Here is a 16,550-nt window from a genome sequence, read left to right as displayed (position 1 = left end):
GTAACTGTGCAAGGAAAGCGGCAAATTGGATGTTTGGAGGCTATGTACATTATGTGACAGAGCTTGTGGAACGTGGCAGCAAGTGATATTTTGCCTGTCACACTGGAGACTAATTCAGACCTTACTCACTATGTGACTGGCACCACTTGTAATGAACACTACAGAATGGCCAAATGGACTGACAATTACAGATTGTGGTAAGAGTTTATGTTGCTGTTTTTACTCGTAGTTTTGTTACTGCTTAGCTTGGCGGTTTGCTCTATGAATAGGAATATATTTATATAAGAGGAAAGATAGAAGTTAAGCAAGATTGAGCAATAAAATCCATCCATATGTGACAATTAAGGCAGTTTCTTACAGTTATAGAGTCACATCGTTATACATCATGGAAGCAAGCTATTCGGCCCAATTCATCCATGTTGACCAAGACGATGCCCTTCTTGAATCTGCTTATTATCCATAAGCCTTCAAACAATGTTGGGCGAGTCCAGAACCAGAGGCCACAGTCTTAGAATCAAGGGGAGGCCATTTAAGACTGAGGTGAGAAAAATCTTTTCACCCAGAGAGTCGTGAATTTGTGGAATTCCCTGCCACAGAGGGCAGTGGAGGCAAAATCACTGGATGGATTTAAGAGAAAGTTAGATAGAGCTCTAGGGGCTAGTGGTATCAAGGGATATGGGGAGAAGGCAGGCACGGGTTATTGATTGGGGACGATCAGCCATGATCACAATCATGGTGCTGGCTCAAAGGGCCGAATGGCCTCCTCGTGCACCTATATTCTATGTTTTCTATGTTCCTATCCATAAACTTTCCTGAATGTGATTTATACATTTATAATTGTGCCATCCCTTCATCTGGCAGCTTGGTCCTTTTAACCACCACTGTACCTTGTGGAGATTGTGTCTTTCAGGACCCAGTGGCGCAGCGGTAGAGTAGCTGCCTTACAGTCACGCGTAATTGTACCAAAGACAAGTAATCTACTTACACGTACGTTTTTGGAGTATGAGAAGAAACTGAAGCACATGGAGAAAACCCACTTTAACACAGGAAGAACGCACAAGCTCCATACAGACAGCACCTGTAGTCAGGATTGAACCTGGGTCTCTGGCCTTACAGTCCTCTTAGGACTAAGCTGAGGATAATCTAAATGGTGTGAAGATTAGTTTGGCTATTTCAATCCCATAAGTGTACATGCCCTGCACTTACATTTAATGCGATCAATTTTATTGTCTGTTTAAACACATATTTTAGATATTGGTTACTTTCTACAAATTAACTTTCATTAGGTTTGGTATGTGAATATATTTTCTCCTCAGAAACTGTTGGATTAAATGGCAGGCTAACTCAGTTTTCAAATGGTGCTGTAAGAAATTCCATCTATTTGAACAAAGAGTAGCAGTAAACGTCAACCTCAATGCCCTTTTTTCCTCCCCCTCCTCTCTTCTTATAGAAGAGGATCTTATAGAAACTTACAAAATTCTTAATGGGTTGGACAGGCTAGATGCAGGAAGATTATTCCCGATATTGGGGAGGTCCAGAACAAGGGGTCACAGTTTAAGGATAAGGGGGAAGTTTTTTAGGACCGAGATGAGAAAATCATTTTTTACACAGAGAGTGGTGAATCTGTGGAATTCTATGCCACAGAAGGTAGTTGAGGCCAGTTTATTGGCTATATTTAAGAGGGAGTTAGATGTGGCCCCTTGTGGCTAAAGGGATCAGGGTGTATGGAGAGAAGGCAGGTACAGGATACTGAGTTGGATGATCAGCCATGATCATATTTAATGAAGGTGCAGGCTCGAAGGGCCGAATGCCCTACTCCAGCACCTATTTTCTATGTTTCTATGTTTCTATATCCAATGAAGTGACTAATGGCCACAGCCCAGTCATAATGAGGTGAAGAGAAATTGCCGAAGAGCTTGCAAGCAACATGAACACAAACGGGAGTGAAGAAGGGGCAGCCTCTATTCTACATATCACTGTCCCTCAATGTCCCTCTTATAACCATATAACCATATAACAATTACAGCACGGAAACAGGCCATCCGACCCTCTAGTCCGTGCCGAAATGCTCCCCTAGTCCCATATACCTGCGCTCAGACCATTCCATTCTTTCCCGTCCATATAACTATCCAATTTATTTTTAAGTGCTTTGACCACCAGTCATGCTTGTTTGGATGGTGACTTCACATTGCAAGCAGATTTGCAGATGTAGCTGAAACCAACATCACATTGTGAAGCTACAATACATATCTTGAATGAGTTTTCTTTTAAAATATGTTCTTTGTGATTTTTCCTGTTTCCTCGATGTCTGTGAATGTGTTTTATTGCCAAATGTCACTTTTAAAATTTAAATGTTTCTGAGTTTGCTGATTCCTGAACATGCTGTGCTCATTGTGCAGAAATGATGCTTAAATGAGGTGAAAGCTACATTTTCCTATAAAAATAAGTTTTGGTATTGTTCTTAAACTTTCCTTGCTTCTTGTTTCTTTATGCTGGTCTCTATTAATTTATACCTTCATTTATTAAACAGAAAAAGAACATAAAGGATAAAATAAACCAATATCTGAGTCCAAAATGAATAATGTTACCAAGAGTCGTGTTTCATTAACCAATGATTATTGTTTATAAAGGCAGCAAAAATACTGAAGGGGACGTTTAGTTTTAGTTTAGTTTTGTGATACAGGGCGGAAATTCGGCCCACTGAGCCCGCACCGACCAGCGATCTCCGCACACTAATATTACCCTACACACACTAGGGACAATTTTTACACAGAGAGTTGTGAATCTGTTTCTCTCCTCTGTACCCCATCTCGACTTGCACCTATTTCTCGCCCCACTCCCTTCCTTTCCACCTACATTCTCTCTTCTAACTACACAATTCCCAACCCTTCACTTCATTTGTCACACACCCTTTGGCTTTTCAACTCTGGCCTTTTGCCTATCAAACCTCTCCCTCGCCTGTATCCATCCATTACTTGCCAGGCTATGTCTTTCCCCTCCTCTCTTTCAACTTTCTTCCTACTCCTCCCCTCGCTATGAGTTCGAAGAAGGATCCCCATCCAAAACACTACCTTTCCATGTTCTTGAGGGATGCTGCCTGACCCACTTTGTGTTCAAGAAGGAACTGCAGATGCTGGAAGATCGAAGGTACACAAAAATGCTAGAGAAACTCAGCGGGTGCAGCAGCATCTATGGAGCGAAGGAAATAGGCGACGTTTCGGCCCGAAACGTCGCCTATTTCCTTCGCTCCATAGATGCTGCTGCACCCGCTGAGTTTCTCCAGCATTTTTGTGTACCTTTGACCCACTTTGCGTCTTTTTTTGTAAACCACTATCTGCAGTTCCTCGTTTCTACCACTGTTTGGGAGCACTAGGTTTCTCTAAATGTTCAAAGTGTTCCCTGTTATACTTTTGTCTGTGCATTCTCCTTCATCAGTCAATTCTTATAAATGCCTGCAATATTATGTCAAGTATGATTCCAACTACTGTCATCTCTTCAAATCTATTACTGGTCAATAAAATGGATGAATCAATTTGCTTCTTTATTGCAAGGCCTTGGCTGCTGTACAGTTTTCTTAAAAAAGGAAATGCACAATTCTCCTCGGGTAGAAAATAACAGGATGACAATATAAAATAACATCACTATATTTAACTCATTTTGCAAAGTGACACTTGAAGTGTAGCAAATCATGATGTCAATGTTTGTTCACTGCTTATTTGACATCAGAGAACTTTAAATAGCCCTGAATGCTCTTGCTAATAACTTCCATTAGCCACATAGAGCTGGATATGGAAACAATATGCACAAGAAACTGGAGTAACTCAATTCCGACAGTAATCAAACAGCATCTCTGGAGAAAAGGAATACTGTAGGTGACGTTTTGGGTCGAGACCCTTCTTCAGACTCAACAATATAACGATCACCAATCAGTTTTATTCGTCACATTGCACATAAAGTGCAAGTGAAATGAATTTGCCAGCAGCGGTACAATGAAAAAGAACACACAAACACACAATAAAAATTTAACACAAACATCCACCACAGCATTCATCACTGTGGTGGAAGGCACAAAATTTGGCCAGTCCTCCTCCATTTTCCCCCGTGGTCTGGACCTCAACCCTCCGCAGCCGTCGCTGCGGGCGTCCAGATGTTCTGTCAAGGTAAAAAGTCAAGGTAAGTCCTGAATTGGTGCCTCCACCACCAGCGAACGTGGCTTCAAGTTGGTGTAGGCCGCAGGCCGGCGGTCGGAGATTTAAAGTTCGCGCCACAGCCAGAAGCACCGCAGACCGCAGGGCCGGCAGTCGAAGCTCCCCGCCAGGGATCCCTGGCGAGGGACCCCGCTCCTGATGGTAAGTCGTCGCCGCGGACCGGCGGTGGGAGCTTCTTCTTCTCCCAGGTCCCCCACGAGGGATCCCAGGCTGCGGACGGCGCACTGGCCGGAGCTCTGCAGACCGCGGCTTTGGGCCTCAGGCTGCCACGGGCCAGCGAACCGAGCGCTGCCCTCCGGCGAGTCCCGGTCCTTGCTGTTAGGCCACAGGGGCGGCGGCATGGAAAAAGTCGCCTCTCCGTGGAGGAGGCAACCAAAATGGTTTCCCCCTTACCCCCCACACCACCCCCCACACAAGACACACCAAGAAATATTAAAACCATACATTAAAACATAAAAAACGGACACGCTGCTGACAGGACTGCTGGCTTGCAGCGCCTCCACAGTCCGACTCCTAAGTTATTATTTGTGATTAAAACCACTGCACTTTACAAGTTTTTAAATAGCATGTCCCTTCAAACTACAGCCCAAGGACTTACAAATCAGTTAACAGGGAAATATTCAGTAGCAATATAAATTGCTAACAGGCATTGAATAATTACCCATCAACAAAATAGCACCAAGCTCTTGACAAGCAGGGAAGTATCTATCTATAAACCTAGTTATAACATTATTAGATGTGTCAAAAATAATAGTTGAAATGATTAGAAAAGCTTTTCAATATGACAAAATGTAAAATATTAATTAAATGCAAAGTGATGATAATGCAAAAAGACCAATATGGCAATAGATTAAAATGTCCAATAAAACAAATTATGAATCAATAAAAATTACAGGATGCTGATGGTGCAAAACCTGGTCAATTGTTTTAAATCTCTCAGAGTTCAAAACCCTTGAGGCTATCACAATCCAGAATCCTGCAGTGCTGACTACAAGACCAAAAAATTATATAAATATTCTTCCAATCAATCCCCAGTTTAAAGGATCTAAGTAGGTGTATTTACAAATATTTTTACAACACCTCTGATCATTTGAAACAAATTACTATGACAGGATTATTCTAACCTTTAAAAAGGATGCAGTCTGCTATGTGCATGGCCCGTTATGTTGTTTTATCCTTGGTTCCTCGGAAGTCATCATCTATATTTTGGAGGATTTATGGCAATATTGTCCAAAAATATTACTGATTTTTACACGTTCAACATAAACATATTCCTACTGCCTCACCGTCATGCAATACATTGAATCCATTATCACATCATATTTGTCCTTACAAACATAATTATGGGCTATTCTTAAGTGGGCTATACTTCTTTGTTACTGTAACAACTCAAATATTATCCACAGCTCTATTAATCAAGATTCAAATTATTTACACAATTACAGTATGTAATGTCATATAACAATAGACATTTGTTCCCAGGATGCATAAAATTTCAAAAGAATGATAAGGTATTAAGATGTTATTTCAATTACATCAGAGTAAAAAAAATTACTTATGTAATCTATTTACAGTTCAGAAATTAATTTCAGCATTTGAAAACAGCTCTAGTAAATGGGCCATTTAAAAATTGAAATATCCTAATCTCAATCCCAAAACATTCTAGAAATTAGCTGGAGGGCAGCTAGGAAATGTGTGAGTTTCCTTAAGGAATAAGGAATAATCTGTTTGTGGAGCGCAGGGATGTTGGTGAGGATTTAGATGAACGTTTATTGTCTATATTCACCAAGAAGGAAGAAGGGAAAGATAGTGCGTTTGGGAAGGGATTTGTTGATATTCTGGAACATATCAATATTGAGAAAGTGAGGTAGGTGTTAGATGTGGTGGAATGCATAACCATTGATAAGAGCCAGATGAGATCTATCCCAAGATACTATGGGCAGCAAAGACAGGGATAGCTGGGACCATGACAGAGATATTTGGAGATAGAAACATTGACAATGCCTTCCCCCAGAGATGCTGCTTGACCCTCTAGGTCTCTCTAACAATTTGCTCTTTGCATGGAGAATGTTTCGTCTTCATTAGCCACAGATGCGGACTGGAGAATAGCTAATGGCTGGTGGGCCTTAAATTAGTGGCAGGGAAATTATTGCAGATTATTCTAAGGGGCAAGTTTATGTCGATTTGAAAAGGCAGTGGCTGATCAGAAATAATCAGCATGACAATATAAAGAACAGCAGATGCTGGATCCTCATTAGAACACAAAGTGCTGGAGTAACTCAGCAGGTCAGGCAGTATCGCTGGAGGACATAGGCGTGAGAAAGCACACCAACGTATCTACTTCCTTAGAAGGCTTAGGAGGTTTGCAATGTCCCCAACAAACCTACCAACCTCTACAGAGGCGCCACAGGAAGCATTTTATCTGGATGCATCACAACATGACCTGGTAACAACTGCATCCAAGACCACAATCTATTGCAGATTTACTGACTCCTTCTACACTTCATGCTGCCTGGGCAAGGCCAGCAGCATAATCAAGGATGAGTCTCACACTGGTCACTCCCTCTTTTCCCCTCTCCCTTCAGGCAAGAGGTACAGAAGTTTGAAAATGCACACCTCCAGATTCAGGATCAGTTTTTTGAACAAGGCATATCGCTTGCTTACTTTCAAAGGTTCGGGCACAGAACTCTGCTAGTTCAACCGCAATTGTGCGCAATTCTGGTCACCACACTTCAAGAAGGTTGTAATTGAGCTGGGAGGGTGTAGAGGAGATTCACAAGGATGTTGTCTGGACTTTAGTTATGTGGTGAGCTTGGATCGGCCAGGCTTGTATTCCCTGGAGTGAAAAACATGAGTGGGTGCCTGGGTAGAGATATATAAAGTTGCAAGAGGCAGAGTTAGGACAGATTGCGAGAATCTTCTTTGCATGGTATGAGTTTCAAAAGCAGGAGTATATAGGTTTAATGCGAAAGCAAGGTGTTTTAAAGAGGGTTTGAGCCATTTTTTTCAGCCTTCTTTTACTACAGCATTGAGTGATAGCTCTCAGCAAATGATGGTGTGTATTCGAACAGCTATCCTTGTCTTAAATTGAAGACTGATTCTCTTTTGTATTAACTAGCTGCCTCCACAAGCCATAATTCCTGGAGATGCCCCAAATAATCTTTAACACGGCATGGTGGTGCAGCGGTAGAGTTGCTGCCTTACAGCGCCACAGACCCGGGTCAATACTGACTACAGATAGAAACATAGAAACATAGAAAATAGGTGCAGGAGTAGGCCATTTGGCCCTTCGAGCCTGCACCGCCATTCAATATGATCATGGCTGATCTTCCAACTCAGTATCCTGTACCTGCTTTCTCTATACAGATGCTATCTGTATAGAGTTTGTACGTTTTCCCCGTGACCTGCGTGGGATTTCTCCAGTTTCCTCCCACACTCCAAAGATGTACAGGTTTGTAAGCTATCTGGCTTGGTAAAATTGTAAATTGTCCTTAGTGTATGTAGGATAGTGTCAGTGTGTGGGAATTGCTGGTCAGAACGGACTCAGTCGGCTGAAGGGCCTGTTTCCGCGCTCTACCTCCAAACTAAACTAAACAAAACTAAACTAGTGATCAGTGTGAGGCAAGAGGATTTATTTCTCAAAATCATTGCAAAGACACCATTTGAACTTCACCTTTCAAATTCTTTAAAATATATCACTCTGACAAAAGTAAAATCAGACACGTTATCCCTGCATTGATCCATGAAACTTCCTTTTTGTAAACTTTATACTTTGAAACGTTAACTGATGCACCGTGGCAGCAAAGTCCAGTTTTGTTTGTTAATTGCTTGCAACAAAATAGCAGCAATTGAGTACTGAATACACTTTACCTGCTCCAAAATACTGTGCGTATGTCATACCCAAGGTACATAGAATAATGAAATATTACATTAATATTAATTTATGACTACAATGTCCCTACTTATACCCGGGGAATTGTAAATTCATAGGAGTCTATCATATAATTAGATTTGCTTCTATTCCCTGTGCCAATCTGTACGTGTAATCTTTGAACAAAATTGCCCCATTTTATGGCATATAAGCCATTTCTCTCATTTGATGTGGATATAATCAGGAACATTTATTGGTTAATGAACTGGTACTAAACATTTTGTGGTCTTCATCGGAATTACATGCAACAAACAAGTAATTTTCTATTTAATTTTATGGTTCCGACTGATAAATATTGTGGCTGTAAGAACAGTTCAGAGGATGGGTACCTGACAAGTGACTCACTTCCCTTACACCCCAAGACCTTCCTGTCACATAAAAGGCACATGCCAGGAGAACGATTGAATACTATCGAGTCAATTCTCAAGAAGCTTGACCTAGCCACCACTTGGTTGAAATTCCATGCATTCATTTATTCCATCAATGGTGTACAGTGGCTGCAGTATTCCATCCACAAAAACACGCAGCAACTCACTCGAACTCCTCTGGCAATACCTCACTGCGCCCTCTGCAGTCCCCCCACACTACAGAGATGTGCAGGTTTGTAGGTAAATTGGCTTTGGTAAAATTATAAATTGTCCCTAATGTGTAGGATAGTTTTAGTGTGCAGAGATCGCTGGTCGGCATGGACCCGGTGGGCTGAAGGGCCTGTTTCCACACTGCATCTCTAAGCTAAGCTAAGCTACTGTATCTCTAAGCTAAACTAAGGTACCACATTAGGAGCTTGTGAATACCATCAACTTGTATGGCCCCTCCATGACTGCGATAATCTGATCTGGAAATACATTGCCATTGCTGCTAAGCCTAAATACTGGAAATCCATACCAAATAGAAGGATTGCATTGGATCAAGAAGATGGCTTGTTACCATCTTCTCAATGGCAATGAGGGTGAAGCAACAAATTGTGCCCTTGACAGATCCTTAACATTTTAAAAAGTATAATGCACCAATTATTTTACATACAATTAAACTGAGCAATTCCACCAATTATAGACACAAAGTGTTGGAGTAGTAACTCAACAGGTCAGATAACATCTCTGGAGAAAAATGATGGGTGGCGTCCCGACCTGAAACGTCACCATCTTTTTTCTCCAGAAATGCTGCCTAACCCGCTGAGTTACTCCAACACTATGTGTCTATCTCTGGTATAAACCAGCATCTGCAGTTCTTTGTTTCTCCATTCCACCAATTCATCTGTTTAGAATTAAAAAGTGGGGGTACAGCTGGTGGATTTGCTGACCCAGAAACTCAGATTCAAACATGACCTCGGGTGCTGACCATGTGGAGTTTGCACGTTCTCCCTCTGAGTGCATGGGTTTCCTCTGGATATAGGTAAATTGTCTCTAGCGTGTAGGGAGTGAAGGGATAGTGGGAATGGGTATGGTCGGCATGGACTCGGTGGGTAGAAGAGCCTGTTTCTGTAAAGAATGGATCAACTGGGCTTATTATATTGACTGGAATTTAGAAGGATGAGAGGACATCTCATGAAACATATAAGATTCTTTAAAATGTTGGGGGAGTCCAGAACCAGGGGTCACAGTTTAAGGATAAGGGGTAAGCCAATTAGGACTGAGATGAGGAAAACTTTTTCGCCCAGAGTTGTGAATCTGTGGAATTCTCTGCCACAGAAGGCAGTGGAGGCCAATTCACTGGATGTTTTAAAGGGAGTTTTAGATATAGCTCATATGACTCAAGAGACATGGGGAAAAAGCAGGAATGGGGTACTCATTTTGGATAATCAGCCATGATCATATTGAATGGTGGTGCTGGCTCGAAGGGCCGAATGGCATCTGCACCTGCACCTATTTTCTCTGTTTCTGTTTCCATGTTATAAAAATGTGATTTTTTTTTTTTAATGAAGCTGCACGACAAGGAAGTACACTGAGCTTTCTCACAGAGTTGCACAAATCAGATGTTTCCCTTTCAACCGTGGGAATCAAATGTGACCCAGGCTAACACGGCTAATGTAGCTTGTTCAGCGTAACTGCTCCACCTTGGATTGCCCTGTACTTATTCCGTGAAACATATGCAGACCATTTGACTGACCATAAAGTCTACTGAAGCACACACAAATATTCCAGGTGGTTCAAAACTAACCTCATATTTTAAACCACATTCAGAATATCAACAACACCATTAATTAATTTTTCTGAATAAATGGCCATCAATGCATTCTGTGACATTTGAACATGTTGAAGACAATATACAGCCCACAATTTCCTCTTTGAATATCTGAATGCTAATATATTCACAAAATAATTATTGAATCCTTATCTTCTTTGACTTGCTTCATTGAATGGCTAAATTTAGAAAGTGTGAATTCAATACTCAGAATAGAAACATTCTGATCCATTCCTCAATATTATCATTTGTGTCAAATCTACGAATAAGGATTCTTCATGGAACCCTAACAGTAGAAAGAACCTGTACTTTCACTGAGATGGATCCCTCAAATTAATGGGGCAGGTAGACTGATCAGCATATACAAAGCACTTGTCAAATAAGAAGTATAATTGTCAATGTCCTGATGCAGGGTTTTGACCCGAAATGTGGACCATCCCTCTTCCTCCGCAGATGCTGCCTGACCCACTTGTTTCTCCAGCTGTTTGTTTTATGCTCTGGATTTTAGCATCTGGAGTCTCTTGTGTCTCTCAATGGCAAATTGTTCTGCTGTTTGAGATTAATTACTATAATCGAGAACCGAGAACAGAGAAGAAAGAGGGAACTGGCATGAAGGGGTTGCTGAGAACAATGAGGGACCTGGCGAAGGGAGGGGAGAACAAAGAACAAAGCACCAAGAACAAAGAGAGAACATTGGGGACTACAATTAACAATTTGTAACCTCGTCAATCAATCCCCGAGGCACATTGCAAAAGAAAATAGTGAGTGACATTTATCACTGACACTGGCATATTAGATGGTAATGGTTTGTGACCAACAAGTCTTGAAGATCAATTAATTACAAAAGTGGCCAATCCAAATGCAACTTTTTCTCATGACCAGTGAGGACTGAACAGATTCTGTTCTATGCATCATGCAAAGAAGTAATGCAATTTTTAGAAAGTACATTTTAGTAATTTAGTCATTCTTTTAAACGTTGCCGAAGCAAAGGATAGGTTGCTAGACACTTCAATTCTCCTTCCCATTCCCACACTGACCTTTCTGTCCTAGGCCTTCTCAATTGTCAGAGTGAGACTAATTGGTCAAGTGGTATAAGTATTGATTTCTCTCACATAATAATCCCGGCATTCCCTCTCTCTCTATCCCTCCCCCACCCAAGTCGCACCAGCTAACAAACGGCCTGTTTCCTTTATCATCGTTTTATTTTTTTACATATATTTCATTCATAGTTCTTTATCTCTCTACATCATCATCTATATCTCTCGTTTTCCTTTCCCGTATCTTTGAGTCTGACGAAGGGTCTCAACCCTGAAACGTCACTCATTCCTTCCCTCCTGAGATGCTGCCTGTCCCGCTGAGTTACTCCAGTCTTTAGTGTCTATCAAACGATAGGTTATCCAAGTTTGCTAAAAATGTTGCTGATCAAGACTATCTTGGAGCAGAGATGATTTGTTGTAGTCAGTGTGTGTTACTTGTAAGACGAGTGGTGTTATAAACACCTCAGGAATGGATAATTGCAGCTCAAAATTGATGACAATACGTCTTAGATAATAGCTACTATGATTTATTGGCAAGATTCCCACAATGATATATTAAAAATCTAAACTGAGATGCCTCGCAGCGATTCAAATATATGAAATAGTCTTCTCAACACAACTCAGCTAATTCATTCATTTCTCCATAACTAAATGGTTTTTCTGTAATTAAATATTCTTATTTAATAAAGATTTTATTAATATAATTCTAACATGTTATCAGACTGACCATTCTGCTTTTAGTATTGAAAGGTTCACCTAATTAATCTGTTCCAATCCTACTCTGCGGGAGCTTATCCTATCTTAGTTGGGAACAGAAATTACACATCTCTGGCCCACTCACTAATCCTATTTTGATCTATGAATGTTGGAAGGAGACACAATCAATATAACACAATTACTGGCTTTATATATTTGCTATCCATCAAGCATTCATTTCATTCTCCACGATCACAAAAAACTCAGGATCCCACACAGGGATGACAGATTGATCTCTGCAGAACGACACTCTACCTTTTAAACAAAAACGCTTAATGATTCTTTGTAGCGATGAAGCAGATCTGTGTTGCTTGCAGAGAATGGCTTGTATTGTAATCCCAAATTATTTTGTATTCACCCCAAGAGCAGATTGAGCCAGATTCTCTCACTTGCCTCTTTCTGGCTGGTATGTCAATAATAAATGTGGCAACAAATACCGTCCCCCCCGCTCCCTGCTGTCTCTGCTGAGCTCCCAGCAGGTTCAGCAGTCTGCTTGAGTAAGATTCTTCACATTTGTGTTTGAGTGTTTTAATGTTAGTTAGAAATATGCTGGGCAGGGTGTGGCGGTGGGGGGGGGGGGGGGGGGGGGTCGTGGTGGGAAGGTGAAGGTGAAGGGTCGGGGGATCCCCAAATCTCTATCGAATCAATCCCACCTGGAGAACCCTCAACAAGCCTGTATGTCTTTGGAGTGTGGGAGGTAACCAGAAAAAACCCACGCTGGTCACGGGGAGAACGTACAAACTCCGTACAGATAGCATCCATAGTCAGGATTGAACCCGGGTCTCTGGCGCTGTGAGGCAGCAACTCTACCGCTGCACCACCGTGCCGTGTTCCTTGCTTTAAAGATCGGTAATTCTGAGAGCTTAAACTTTTGTTTTGTTTTTGGTAATGAAAATGGTCTTTAATATTAGGTTGCGTTGTTGAAAATAGGGGCAGCTTTACTTTAGGATCTGTGCGGTGACAAACTATTGAGTTGAAGACCAAATTCCTTGTCAGTTTAAACAGTGTTAAAAGGTGAAAGAGTAACTGATCACATGTGGGGAAACAGCTTTTGGGGAGGTTGGAGATTAATGGGGGAAGAAGGAAGAGCACCAGGTCCAAGAGAAGAGAGAAAGAGGAAGGAACGGAAGGGAGAGGGATGGGGAAAGTGGAGGTGGAAGAGAACACTGAAGATAGCACGGGGTAAGTTTATTTGGAAATAAACGGAATTGCTGGAAATGGCAGCATATAGAGAGAGTAAAGGCAAATTTACTGGATGGGAGGAGAGAAACAGGTTGGTGTGAACTATCCGTCCATCCACCCTGTGGTGGCAAGGAAGTGTAACAAGGCAAGTCTTCCCTCTCATCGTTCCAATCATGTGGTACTGGCCCAAAGTGGTTACACTTGGGGAAGGCGAAGGTCATAAGTAATAGGAGCAGAATTAGGTCATTTGACCCATCAAGTCTACTCCGCCATTCAATCAAGGCTGATCTATCTCTCCCTCCTAACCCCAATCTGCCTTGTCCCCATAATCACTGACACCTGTAGTAATCAAGAATCCATTTATTTCTGCTTTAAACTTGTCTATTCATGGCCCCTTCAGCCTTCTGTAGCAAAGAATTCCATAGATTCACCACCCTCTGACTAAATAAATTCCTCATTATCTCCTTCTTAAAGGCACGTCCTTGAATTCTGAGGCTATGACCCCTAGTCCTAGACTCACCCACTAGTAGAAACATCCTCTCCACATCCACTCTATCTAACCCTTTCACTATTCGGTACATTTTAATGAGGTTCTCCCTCATTCTTCTAAGCTCCAGCGAGTAGAGGCCCAGTGTCGCCAACAGCGCATCGTGTTATCTTGGTTCAATGGGTTTTTAGAGGGAATCGGTAATGATCTTTTAATTCATTTTTGACCCAAGTTTTGGATTATAGACAATAGACAATAGGTGCAGGAGTAGGCCATTTGGCCCTGCGAGCCAACACCACCATTCAATGTGATCGTGGCTGATCATCCCCAATCAGTACCCCATTCCTGCCTTCTCCCCATATCTCCTGGCTCCACTATCTTTAAGAGCCCTATCTAGCTCTCTCTTGAAAGTACCCAGAGAACTGGCCTCCACAGCCCTCTGTGTGAAAAAAGTGTTTCCTCATCTCTGTTCAAAATGGCTTATCCCTTATTCTTAAACTGTGGCCCCTGGTTCTGGCCTCCCCCAACATTGGAAACATGTTTCCTGCCTCTAGCGTGTCCAAACCCTTAATAATCTTATATGTTTCAATAAGATCCCCTCTGATCCTTCTAAATTCCAGTGTATACAAGCCCAGTCATTCCATTCTGTCAGCATATGACAGCCCCGCCATCCCGGAAATTAATCTTGTGAATCTACGCTGCACTCCGTCAATAGCAAAAACGTCCTTCCTCAAATTTGGAGATCAAAACTGCACACAATACTCCAGGTATGGTCTCACTAGGGCACTGTACAACTGCAGAAGGACCTATTTGCTCCTTTACTCAACTCCTCTTGTTATGAAGGCCAACAGGCCATTCGTTTTCTTCACTACCTGCTGTACCTGCATGCTTACTTTCATTGACTGATGAACAAGGACCCCAGATCCCATTGCATTCCCCTTATCCCAACTTGACACCATCTGCCTTCCTGGTTTTGATACCAAAGTGGATAACCTCACATTTATCCACATTAAACTGCATCTGCCATGCATCTGCCCACTCACCCAACCTGCCCAAGTCACCCTGCATTCTCATAGCATCCTCCTCACAGTTTCACACTGCCACCCTACTTTGTGTAATCTGCGAATTTGCTAATGTTACTTTTAATCCCTTCATCAAAATCATGAATATATATTGTAAATAGCTGCGGTTCCAGCACCGAGTCTTGCGGTACCCCACTAGTCACTGCCTGCCATTCTGAAAGGGACCCGTTAATCCTTACTCTTTGTTTCCTGTCTGCCAACAAATTTTCTATCCATGTCAGCACTCCACCCCCAATACCATGTGCCCTCATTTTGCTCACTGATTTCCTATGTGGGGCCTTATCAAATGCTTTCTGAACATCCGGACCAGTAGGTCCAGGAACAGCTTCTTCCCTGCGGCTGTTACATTACTTAACTCTGTACCTCGGTGATTGCCAGTCACCCACCTCCAATCCACAGGGACTGATCCTGAATCTATAGAACATTGGAAAATGAACACCAATTTCTAGAGCCACTTCCTTAAGTACCCTGGGATGCAGACCATCAGGCCCTGAGGAATTATCAGCCTTCAGTCCCATCAATCTATTCAACATCATTTCCTGCCTAATGTGGATTTCCTTCCGTTCCTCCACTTGCATTTTGACTGGATTCATGATCCAGTCAAAATGCAAGTGGTATTTTTGTAACTAGTGGAGAGAGGAGGTGGCGAGACTGAATGGGCACTCAGGGCTTGTGAACCAGAGGGCAAATAGCCCTGCTTGTGGTTGGTACCTAAACTAATACAGGCAGGTCTCTAGTGCATCCAGTGACTTTAAGAAGTCATTCAATCAGTCTTTTATTGTCAGGAGTTCTGTAACATCTTATTTGGAAGGAAAAATGAAAGAGACCTGAAGTATAAGGTCAGCCAGGGCCTGAGACTAAGATGTGTAGGAAGGAACTGCAGATGCTGGTTTAAACCGAAAATAGACACAGAAAGCTGGAGTAACTCAGGGGACGAGCAGCATCTCTGGAGAGAAGGAATGGGAGACGTTTTGGGTCGAGACCCTTCTTCAGACTGGTTAGGGATAAGGGAAATGAGAGATATAGGCGATGATGTAGAGAGATAAAGAACAATGAATGAAAGATATGCAAAAAATTGAACTTTTCTCACTGAGTTACTCCAGCTTTTTGTGTCTATCTCCAGATACTAAGATGCTTTGTTGTCAGGTGAATCCTTCCTCTATTTCTTGTCTAGGTGGTGGGGTCTTGACAAGTTGATCCACGTATACAGATTTTCTTCTATAAAACATGTATTCTACACTGCCATTCAGTGGATTTGCAATGGAGCTGCATGCTGACCTACAGTGCATGCCAACAAAATTTGAGTTAAGGTCATATAAAATGTTATAATTGAACAGCAGAGTACTGTGTAAAGAAATATGACAGGATCATTGGCATCCCTAAAAATGGATTTTCCTATGATAGCCTGATATAGATGGTTTCAATATCATCTGGTACAAAACGTTATTGCTCTGAATTTCTAATTTATCGTGCATTATATGCACCTCAGCTGTAAAATACAATATTACCTCAAGAATATGATGCTTCTCAACACAACATCCTTCACATTGCAGTACAGTTCAAGGAGCAACACATATTGTTGCTGGGAAGCATTGAAAGGGGATAATTATATCGCAATATGCATTTAAATGAGTTCATAATTGTGGGCAAGCAGTATGGACAAAAATTTAGCACAAACATTGCAGG

This window comes from Leucoraja erinacea, chromosome 7, assembly GCF_028641065.1.
Source record: "Leucoraja erinacea ecotype New England chromosome 7, Leri_hhj_1, whole genome shotgun sequence".
In the NCBI taxonomy this organism is placed as follows: domain Eukaryota; kingdom Metazoa; phylum Chordata; class Chondrichthyes; order Rajiformes; family Rajidae; genus Leucoraja; species Leucoraja erinaceus.
Note: the sequence above shows the minus strand (reverse complement) of the source record.